The following is an 11,626-nucleotide window of genomic DNA, read 5'->3' on the forward strand; positions in this document are numbered from 1 at the left end:
TAGCTAAATTTGATTCTAGAGCACATGAAGGCATCTTTGTTGGTTATGCTACAAACTCTCATGCTTACCGTGTCCTCAACAAGTCCACCGGAGTCATTGAGGAGACGTGTAACGTGGAGTTTGATGAAAATAATGGCTCCCAAGTGGAGCAAAGTGGTCTTTGTGATGTAGGTGATGAAATTCCTCCCCAAGCCATAAGAAGAATGGGGATTGGTCAAATACTCCCCATTGAGGAACCCCTTGTGGCCGAAGGAGAAGAACAATGCTCTACTCAAATGGAGCTATCATCTCCACAAGCCCCACACGCTTCCGATGAACAAAGAGAAGACTCTCAACAAAATGAACAAGCTCAAGGTCAAGATAAATTGCCCAACAATGATGATGTGTCCCATGATATCCAAGCACTCACCCAAGGCTCTGAACCTGCTCATGATCAAGATCAAGTGCAACCGCGAGATCCAGACCAAGTAGAAGCACAAGATCAAGATCAAGAGCAACCACTAATACAATAACAAACAAGTGAACCTGCTCAAGTCGAAAGTCAAGATGATTAGGATACTGTCTCACAATTTCCTTCTACAGCACCAACAGCCGGTGCCAAGGGAGGCTCAAGACGCAAGGGCAAGCAAAGTAAACAAGTCGATGCTCCCCAGTTATCCAATGAAGAACTCTTGGAGCGTCGAGCAGCCAAGATTGCGAACAAGCTCAGAGTCAAGTCACATCTTATGAAGAATGTACTTGGCAGTTTAAAAAGGGGAGTATCCACCCGTCAACAGATTTGGAATTATTGTGAGCATCACGCGTTAGTTTCGTATTGTGAACCTCAACAGGTACAGGAAGCGCTCGATGATGAGGATTGGCTCATGGCCATGCATGAAGAACTTAACAACTTCGAGCGTAACCAAGTCTGGGATTTAGTGCCAAGGCCAACGGAGGAACATAATGTCATCGGGACCAAATGGATTTTCAAAAACAAGCAAGATGCCAATGGGATTGTGATTCGAAACAAGGCAAGATTGGTGGCCCAAGGCTACTCCCAAGTCGAGGGTATCGACTACGGTGAAACCTTTGCCCATGTTGCTCGTCTAGAATCTATTCGCATGCTGATTGCATTTGCTTCTCATCATAATTTCAAATTACAACAAATGGATGTGAAAAGTTCTTTTCTTAATGGTCCTTTAAATGACTTGGTCTATGTCAAACAACCCCCGGGATTCGAATATCCCAAGCTCCCCAATCATGTGTACAAACTTAATAAGGCACTCTATGGCCTTAAACAAGCCCCACGTGCGTGGTATGAGTACCTTACTGAGTTGTTACAAGATCGTGGGTTTGAAATTGGGAAGATATATCCCACTCTTTTTACTAAGAGGGTTAAAGGGGATTTGTTCATATGCCAACTATATGTTGATGATATCATTTTTGGTTCTCCTAACGATTCTTTCAATGAAGAATTTGCTGCACTAATGACCGAGAAATTTGAGATGTCTATGATGGGTGAGTTGAAGTTCTTCCTCGGATTCGAGATTAAACAAGGCTTAGAAGGGACTTTCATCAAACAAGCCAAGTACACTCAAGACATGCTCAAGAGGTTCGACCTAGAGGATGTCAAGCTGGTCAAGTTTCCCATGCCAACAAGATGCAAGCTTGACAGTGATCCCAACGGTAAAGGAGTGGATCAAAAGGTATATCGCTCCATGATTGGATCCCTCCTTTACCTTTGTGCATCTAGACCGGATATTATGTTGAGTGTAGGGATATGTGCACGGTTTCAATCCGCACCCAAAGAAAGTCATTATATGGCTGTTAAACGAATCTTTCGATATTTGGCTCATACCCCAAACTTTGGCCTATGGTATCCCAAAGGAGCAAACTTCAACCTAGTGGGCTATTCTGACTCAGATTGGGCAGGAGATTGTGTGGAGAGGAAGTCAACTTCTTGAGGATGCCAATTCCTTGGTCGCTCACTGGTAAGTTGGTCTTCAAAGAAGCAGAATTGTGTCTCTGTATCATCCACCCAAGCTGAGTATGTGGCAGCTGCAAGTTGTTGTGCACAATTGCTATGGATGAGGCAAACCTTAAAGGATTACGGTGTCACTTATGACAAAGTGCCTCTTATATGTGACAATCAAAGTGCTATCAAGATTTCCCTCAACCCAGTGCAACATAGCAAAACCAAGCATATTGATATTCGCCATCACTTCATTCGTGAACATATCAAGCTAGGTGATATTGAGGTTCACTTCATCCACACTGAAGAGCAACTTGCAGATATTTTCACTAAGCCCCTAGATGAAGCAAGGTTCCAGGAGTTAAGGCATGAGCTAAATATCATTGATTCAAGTAATGTGGATTGAAGCTAGGCACGTTGCACCTTACTATGCATTCTATCTTGTTCTAGATGTAGGCATGGACATAGGGGGAGTGTTGTTCTCTCAATGAACTCTTCCTCCCCCCATTATGCATAAATCGATCTAGTCTTTCACTTTAGCCATTGCCAAATGGCACTTGTGCTTCAAAGACTAGCGTTGGTCATGAACCCAAGGATAATTCTTCGCGGTGTCATACCTTTGTCTCAAACATAGGTGGCCTCGGCCACCGCCCCCCCACCTTTCTCTCATATGGAAGAAAGGTTACAAAATGACAAGTCAGTATATCTTGCTGGTGCTATCTTCTTATTTTCACTAACTTGTCATTTGCCCACGTTCTTCTCATCTCCTAGGTCCCGTTGTGACATTTGCAGTGGTACTACCGCCAGGACCCCAACGGTACTACCGCCAGGGGTAGCGGTACTACCGCCAGGACCCCAGCGGTACTACCACTGCAACCAGCGGTACTACCGCCAGGACCACAGCGGGCCCTACTTGTTTGCTTATATCCGTCAGAAGTGGCAAGACACCTATCCGCTTGAGGAGTTCAACATTCAGGCTGACTACTTTGTGCACGATCCTATCAAGCTTCGTCAAGGACAAATGGGCCAACCCATCAACTTCATCCCAGCATATGGACACTGACACAGAGACTGCTGTTGGCAGAGGTACCGCTTCTGAGTCCCGCTCTTCTGCCATGCCATCTTGGGCCGTGAAACTGCATGATAAGATGAAGACTCTCTTCTTTATCCAGGCTAAGGGACAGTATCAGACGCACATGGCCCAGAAGGAGAACCGTCAGAGGCACAAGCGTGTCCTGAGGACACTTGACATTGACATCTCCAGCGGATCAGAGGACGACGTCACTCCAGAGTCTGCTTGGATGCGGGCTCAAGGTTACAAGTGGTCTGATGCAGAGGACGAGGAGGACAATAAAGAGGAGCAGGACGATCCGGATGCTACGGACGAGTCTGGGGATGATGAGGATGAGGAGTGACCACCTGTGGCGTTAGGTGTGCCCCTTTTTGGTGTCTTGTGCCAAAGGGGGAGAAAGTCTAGGAGCTGAATTTGATTTGAGAGTTGAACTTTTGCTTAGCTTTGCTTATCTATCGTGTTTGCTTCGAACTTGGTTTGCTTCGAGTTTGCTATCTTTGCTTTGTGTGACGTGAGACATAAACTAGTGTGAGATTTATTTCCATCATATGCTGTGAGTCATATGCTCCTTATTTCCATATATCTCTATCTTTTTGTTCACATATTATTCACTGTGCAAATCCGGTATTGTCATCAATCCACCAAAAAGGGGGAGATTGTTAGGGCATAGTTTATGCCTAAGTAATTTTGGTGATTGATGACAGTACCACAAAGGACTAACCGTGTGTGTTAAGATTTCAGATAACACACGTCAACGACACAAGACGACTCGCCCCCTCTTTTATGGAACAGAAGCACGGTGTTCTCTACGATTCTCTTTATTTGAGTCATAGGAAAGCCGTACTATTAAGAGGGGAACCGTAGTGGAAAGGGTTGGGTGGAATCAATCTTGCACGCGCACACTACACCTCTTTTCCCCCTTGCCGACAACTTTGGAGTGGCTCCCGCCTTTGTGTTTATCTCTTCTTTGCAAATGGTCCCCCAGGGGTAGTACCGATGGGCCTAGCGGTAGTACCGCTGCAGCCATCGGTAGTACCGCTAGCTGGCGGTAGTACCGTCCCTGGTCAGCGGTAGTACCGCTCTAGGTGCTTAGTACCGCCTTCCTAACGGTAGTACTTGGATGGACCTTTTTGCGAAGACTTTCTTGGCGGTGGTAGTGCCTATGCACTACCATGGGCCCAACGGTAGTACCGCTAGGCACGGGCTGTGAGTGGGAAAACGGTTGGATTCCCCCCCCACTATATAAAGGGTTCTTCTAGCTGTGGAACCTTATCTCTTACCCTCCCAAGCTCCATTGTTGCTCCCTAAGCTCAAAAGTGCCCGATCTCTCTCCCTAGCCAATCAAACTTGTTGATTCTTTAGGGATTGGTTGAGAAGGCCTAGATCTACACTTCCACCAAGAGAAAAGTTGATTCCCCCACTAATCCCTTGCGGATCTTGTTACTCTTGGGTGTTTGAGCATCCTAGACGGTTGAGGTCACCTCGAAGCCACATTCCATTGTGGTGAAGCTTCGTGGTCTTGTTGGGAGCCTCCTAGCTTTGTGTGGAGTTTGCCCCAACCTAGTTTGTAAAGGTTCGGTCGCCGCCTTCAAGGGCACCTATAGTGGAATCACGATACCTTGCATCGTGCGAGGGCGTGAGGAGAATACGGTGGCCTTAGTGGCTTATTGGGGAGCATTGTGCCTCCACACCGCTCCAACGGAGACGTACTTCCTGTCAAAGAGAAGGAAATTCGGTAACACATCCTCGTATTCATTGGTTCCACTTGTGGTTATCTCTAACCTTTACTTTGTGTATGCTTATGTTGTTGTCTATCTCTTACTTGTCTTAGCAGCTCTCGTTGTTAGCTTCATTACGGTTCACCCCCATTGTTGTTATATTTGTGAACCAGTATGTTGTTTACCCTAACTTGCTAAGATTAATTAAAAAGTGGTCGTTGCATATTCACCCCCCCCTCTAGTCAACCATATCGATCCTTTCAGCAACCTGAGCAACAGGTGAAGCGGGTTGTTCGCAAGACAAAGGCTCCCACAGGCCCTGATGAGATGACCAATGCTGAATTTGTGGAATTTTGCAAGCGTAACCCATGCCATCTTCCTCAGGACGGGAACATGGTTGGTCGTCCCTTCTGGACCAAAGAGCAATCTATCATCCTTAAAGGGATTCTGAAGAACAAAACCGACCTGTTCGTGCCTGATGTCACGTCCATCGACACACGGCATATGGGCAACAATTCCCACACTGCCTACTTTGCTGAGGCCCGGGCTCTGTGTACTCAATGGGGTCTCGATCAAATCATCAGCTTCTACAAGGATTTCGATTGCAAAGTTGTGGTTCAATTTTATGAGACCGTTCACTTTCACGCTCATGAGAAACGCCGCTTGACTTGGATGACTGGCGGCAGTGTTCTTCACTTCGAATGGAAAACATTCATGCTCTCTTTGGGCTATGAAGATCGTGGACTGAATGAGCCTATTGGGCTGAGGCCACACACCGAGGAGAGGCCCATTCACAAGAACATGATGATTCTATATTCCAAGGTTGTCCAGGCTGCCAAGGGTACTCACACTAAGCTTGTTTGTTTTTTGGTTATTATGCATCGCATCTTCCGCAATACCCTGTTTCCTAGGGTTGGTAACGAGGATCAGGTTCACTCCTATCTTGTGAATCTTCTGCTTATGTGCATCAAAGAGAAAGGTCGTGATTCTTCTTTGGATGTTTCCCACATCATGTGGATTGAGCTTCGGATTGCGGTTCTTGGCAAGAAAGTGCCCATCTATGTGCCATATCTGTTCAAGATCACTGAGGATACCTGGGCTGCTACGTTTCCTGATGAGCTCATGGTGGCTGATCATATGGTGTCTCATGGTGTCCTTAAACTCCGTTTGAAGGAAAACTGGGACAGTCCACCCTCGGGTACAGAAATTGCTGCCACCGACTCTGATGATGAGCCTGAGCCGGACTACATTGATGAAACTTATGCTCCTTCTTCTGAGCACGTTCCATCTTGGACAGCCAAGATCAAGATGAAGTTGCAGAACCTTCTGTGCTTTCAAGTCAAAGGGCAGTATAAGGCTCATGTGGACTCCAAGAAAGCTCGCACTCGTGACAAGATCATCATGAGGAAGATGGGTCTGCCTATTGATTGTGGGTCTGAGGACCTGATTATTGATGAGGAGGAATGGGTCAAGAAGAATTTTCCGTGGGCTGAGTTAGATGAGGATGTTCCTGCTGCCACTGATGAAGAGGATGATGATGAGGAAGACTAATCTCTTTGGGCTTGTCATCACCTTCTCTCGCTTTTCGTTCTCTTTGTCCCTTTTGGTGTCTCAATGCCAAAGGGGGAGAGTTAGGGATTTGCCTTGCTGAGTTACGAGTGTGTTTATTTGCACGTGTTTTCTCTTCCTCGTGAACTTTGGTTTATGTTTGTCCAAGACTCGTGTGAACTTATGTATGGTGTAAGAAATACGCTACCATGCCTATCCTATTATGTATATTATCTCTATGTTGTGAGATCCCGTGTTTCATATGCTTTCTTACTTGTTTTACTCTTCTTCTGCTCACGCAAGTATATAGCCTTGTCTATAAAATATAGGGGGGGTGTTGATCCTAGTGTGTTCTATTTGCATTCCAAAAGCTTTCAAATAGAGTACACATCAAGGGGGAGCTGATGACCCACAAGTATAGGGGATCAATCGTAGTCCTTTCGATAAGTAAGAGTGTCGAACCCAACGAGGAGCAGAAGACTCTAATAAACGGATTTCAGCAAGGTAATAACTGCAAGCACTGAAAGTAGCGGTAACAAGTGATTGTGTAGCGAGGTGAAACATAGCAAGCAAAGAGTAACAAGTAACAAGTAGTAGCAACGGTGCAGCAAGTGGCCCAATCCCTTTTGTAGCAAGGGACAAGCCTGAACAAAGTCCTATAGGAGGAAAAACGCTCGCGAGGACACACGGGAATTTCTGTCATGCTAGTTTCATCATGTTCATATGATTCGCGTTCGTTACTTTGATAGTTTGATATGTGGGTGGACCGGCGCTTGGGTACTGCCCTTACTTGGACAAGCATCCCACTTATGATTAACCTCTCTCTCAAGCATCCGCAACTACAAAAGAAAAATTAAGACAAAGTCTAACCATAGCATTAAACTAGTGGATCCAAATCAGCCCCTCACGAAGCAACCATAGACTGGGGTTCAAGCTTCTGTCACTCGAGCAACCCATCATCTACTTACTACTTCCCAATGCCTTCCTCTAGGCCCAAATATGGTGAAGTGTTATGTAGTCGACGTTCACATAACACCACTAGAGGAAAAGACAACAACATCATATCAAAATACCGAACGAATATCAAATTCACATGACTATTATCAGCATGACTTATCCCATGTCCTCAGGAACAAAAGTAACTACTCACAAGACATAATCATAATCATGATTAGAGGTGTAATGAATAGCATCAAGGATCTGAACATAAACTCTTCCACCAAGTAATCCAACTAGCATCAACTACAAAGAGTAATCAACACTACTAGCAACCTTATAAGTACTAATCAGAGTCGTGAGACGGAGATTGATTACAAGAGATGAACTAGGGATTGGATAGGAAGTGGTGCTGATGAAGATGTTGATGAAGATGCCCCCCTCCGACGAGAGGAGTTTTGGTGATGACGATGGAGACGATTTCCCCCTCTGGGAGGGAAGTTTCCCCGGCAGGATCGTCCTGCCGGAGCTCTAGATTGGATCTGCTGAAGTTCCGCCTCGTGGCGCCGGCGAAACCACGAAAAAGCTCCCTCCTGATTTTTTCCAGATCAGGACGTTTCATATAGAAAAAGAGGGGGGCTAGTGGGCCTTCAGGCAGGCCACAAGCTTGCCCACCGCCACTAGGGGGGTGGTGGCAGAGTGGGGGCTTGTGGGGCCCTGGTGGCCCCCCTCTGGTAGTTCTTTCGCCCAATATTTTTAATATATTCCAGAAAAATCCACGTAAGTTTTCAGGGCATTTGGAGATGTGCAGAATAGTGGACTAGGATTTGCTCCTTTTCCAGTCCAGAATTCCAGCTGCCTGAATTCTCCCTCTTCAAATAAACCTTGCAAAATAAGAGAGAAAAGGCATAAATATGGTACCACAAGTAATATAACAGCCCAAAAAGCAATAAATATCAACATGAAAGCATGATGTAAAATGGACGTATCAGGAGCCCGTCTATATTTTGTAGGTATTGGGTTTTCCTAACCTTTCTCTTACATTCTTGTGGCAAATTTGGTATTGTCATCAACCCACCAAGAAGGGGGAGAATGTAAGAGCATAATCTTCCCTAAGTTGTTTTGATGGTTGATGACAACACCTTTGCGGACTAATCATGTGCTTTGAGCTTTCAGAGGTTACCACATGGCACAAGACAGTTATTCTTCCCCTCGGATGTTAAACGAGAAGATGGAGTGCTTCGTATGATTTAGTGTTGGTGGACCCGAGTCGTAGGATAGTCTGTACTATCAAGAGGGGGTACACATTTGCAGAAGTTGGGAGAATCATTCAGTACACATCCGTCACCGCCTTTCCTTCTCATCTCTTTGGAGATATCATCTTGTTGTTTAGTAAGTGGAAGTGCCGCTCGGAGTCGGGCGGTAGTACCTCTTGCGCGGTACTGCCGCTCCCTACATCCGTCCCAACTTCTGCTTAACTTTCCCGATATTTCGATTCTGTTTAGCAATTGTTTTTTAGCGGAAGTTTGTAGTGTAGTATCACCCTAAGCGGTACTTCTGCTCTGTTTCTTCCCTATATATGCTGAGTGGTAGTACCGCTGACCGGAGCGGTAGTACCGCTCGAGCAAAACTTTCGCTCCTCTTCTTCTATCTGTTTGACTGTCCGACCTGATTCTTTCATGCAAGCGGAAGTACCACTCCTCCAAGCGGTACTACCACTCCTGCACAGTTTTTGGGCAGAAAACAGACAGATTGTCCCTCCACTATATAAGTGGGTCTTCTTCCCCGTGGATACTAATATTTTCCCCCCAAAGCTCCATTGTTGCTCCGAGCTCCATTTTAGCCTGATCTCTCTCCCTAGCCAACAAAACTCGGAGGGCCTAGATCTACACTTCCACCAAGAGAAATTTGATTCCCCCACTAATCCCTTACGATCTTGTAACTCTTGGGTGTTTGAGAACCCTATACGGTTGAGGTCACCTTGAAGCCATATTCCATTGTGGTGAAGCTTCGTGGTCTTGTTGGGAGCCTCCAATTAATTTGTGGAGATTGCCCCAACCTTGTTTGTAAAGGTTCGGTCGCCGCCTTCAAGGGCACCATTTAGTGGAATCATGACACCTCACATTGTGTGAGGGCGTGAGGTGAATACAGTGGCCTTAGTGGCATCTTGGGGAGCATTGCGCCTCCACACCGCTCCAACGGAGACGTACTTCCCCTCAAAGGGAAGGGCTTTGGAAACACATCCTCGTCTTCATCGGTTCCACTTGTGGTTATTACTTACCTTTACTTGTATTTAGTTCTTGCTTATTATTGTTGTTGTGAGCATCATATATGTCGCTCACTTAGTTGCATATCTAGTCAACCTATTTGTTGCTAAACCTAATTTGTTTAAAAAAACTTCAAAATTTGTTAGTTGCCTATTCACCCCCTCTAGTCAACCATATCAATCCTTTCATGTGTCCTCCGCAAGGTCGCCACCAAGGAACAAGTTTTCCCTTCTTCGCCACCACAATCTAAATAAGAAGAGGAGGAGGACCCGACCGCCAACGTCTCTTGCACGCGGAGGACGAGGCTGGCTGTTGTGAAGTGTGTAGCAAGTGCTTCTTCCAAGGTGGCTGGATCCTCGAGCTCCGCCGACCCAGCGACATGCTCCAGAACCCCTACCCCGCCACCCTGTCCTGTCGCTCGCCATAAGGGAATGCGGGACTTGTCTACCTTTAGCTTGTCAGAGGAGGAGGAAGAGTAAGCGCTTGTCCTTGCAATTGTGTTGATCTTCACTTGTGTATTGATTTTTACTAAATCTTGTTATTGTTGCTTTTGCGGGGATGAGGAGGCCTTGGCACAGTGGATGGCCAAGAGGTTGAAACCTACTCCCACCACAGAGAGCACGACAAGCTCCCTGCTGGAGCAGGAAGTCATCGTCATCAGTCTTTCTACCAGCCCCCAACGGGAGACCCCTCCCCAGTACCTGATGGAGAGTACTGATCTGGACGCTGGCACCACTACCTACACCCCCGTGCAAATTGATATGGAGTCCCTACAAGTAGCTCACGAGCGCTCAACTCGAGAGAGGAGCTCTCTGGCAAGGACTTCTACTAACAAGCCCATCCGCACTTAAAACACACTCGTAGGCGGTACTGTCGGTAGTCATGCGACGACAACATATGTTGTCGAAGGAGGAGATATTCCTCCTCAACAGGAGCCCATGGCTAAGTCCCTTGTTGGCAAAACTTATGTTCTGCTTTCCTCTTTTTTGTCTTCTTGAATTTCTTCTAAGTTCAATCTTCTTTCCTTCCTTGGGAATGCAGATATGCCCCCGCCAGAGGATCTGAATATTGATGCCAGCGCTGGGGAGATCGCCATGGACAAGGCCGAAGAGGCAAGCCGGGTGGCAACACAGGGTGAGGCTGCCTGCAGGGCCGCCAAGGAAGACGGCAATAAAACCGCCGAAGAGCCATCTGTGGAGGTGGCGGGATATACTGAGGGCACTTCTGCCTCAGAAGCGCTAGGAACAGGCATGGTCGTCGTCACGGGGGCTGCTAGCGGAGCTGGTGCCGTCCCATCGACATCACAGACGGCACCACCAATTCGGTACCTCAAGGTCGGCGATATGCAGTTCATCAGCTTCCTCGGTGATGCAATCCTCAAGGCCTTCTCCAAAGAAGGAGTTCTTGACGATGCACCTGCCACAGTCGTAAGAGTGGTGTCAGTCAATCCCTTCGGTGGAAATGATGAAGCTAAGGAGCACACCATTTTGTCCTCCATGAGAACAAACTTCAAGGAACTACACGGGCACTACGTCAACCACTTGGAGAAGCTAGACTGAGGGGAAGCTCTCCTTGTTGAGGCAGAGGCCAGGTTCCGGGAATGCCTTGCCGAAACGCAGACCTGGTTGCTACTTCTTCAGCTTGCGTTGGTTTTTCCCTTGAAGAGGAAAGGGTGATGCAGCAAAGTACAGATAAGTATTTCCCTCAGTTTGAGAACCAAGGTATCAATCCAGTAGGAGTATCAAGATGAGGCACCAATGAACCTGCACAAAAACAAACAAACTTGCACCCGACGCAATAAAGGGTTGTCAATCCCTTCACGATTACTTGCAAGGTGAGATCTGATAGTGATGAAAGGTAAATATAAATAAAAGGCAGCAAGGTATTTTTGGTATTTTTGTATGTAGATCTGAATATATGATGTGTAAAATAGACCCGGGGGCCATAGTGTTCACTAGAGGCTTCTCTCATGATAGCAAGTATTACGGTGGGTGAATGAATTACTGTCGAGCAACTGATAGAATCGCGCAAAGTCATGACGATATCTAAGGCAATGATCATACATATAGGCATTACATCCGAGACAAGTAGACCGATACTGTCTGCATCTACTACTATTACTCCAGACATCGAC

Source organism: Hordeum vulgare, chromosome 2H (assembly GCF_904849725.1).
Source record: "Hordeum vulgare subsp. vulgare chromosome 2H, MorexV3_pseudomolecules_assembly, whole genome shotgun sequence".
NCBI lineage: Eukaryota > Viridiplantae > Streptophyta > Magnoliopsida > Poales > Poaceae > Hordeum > Hordeum vulgare.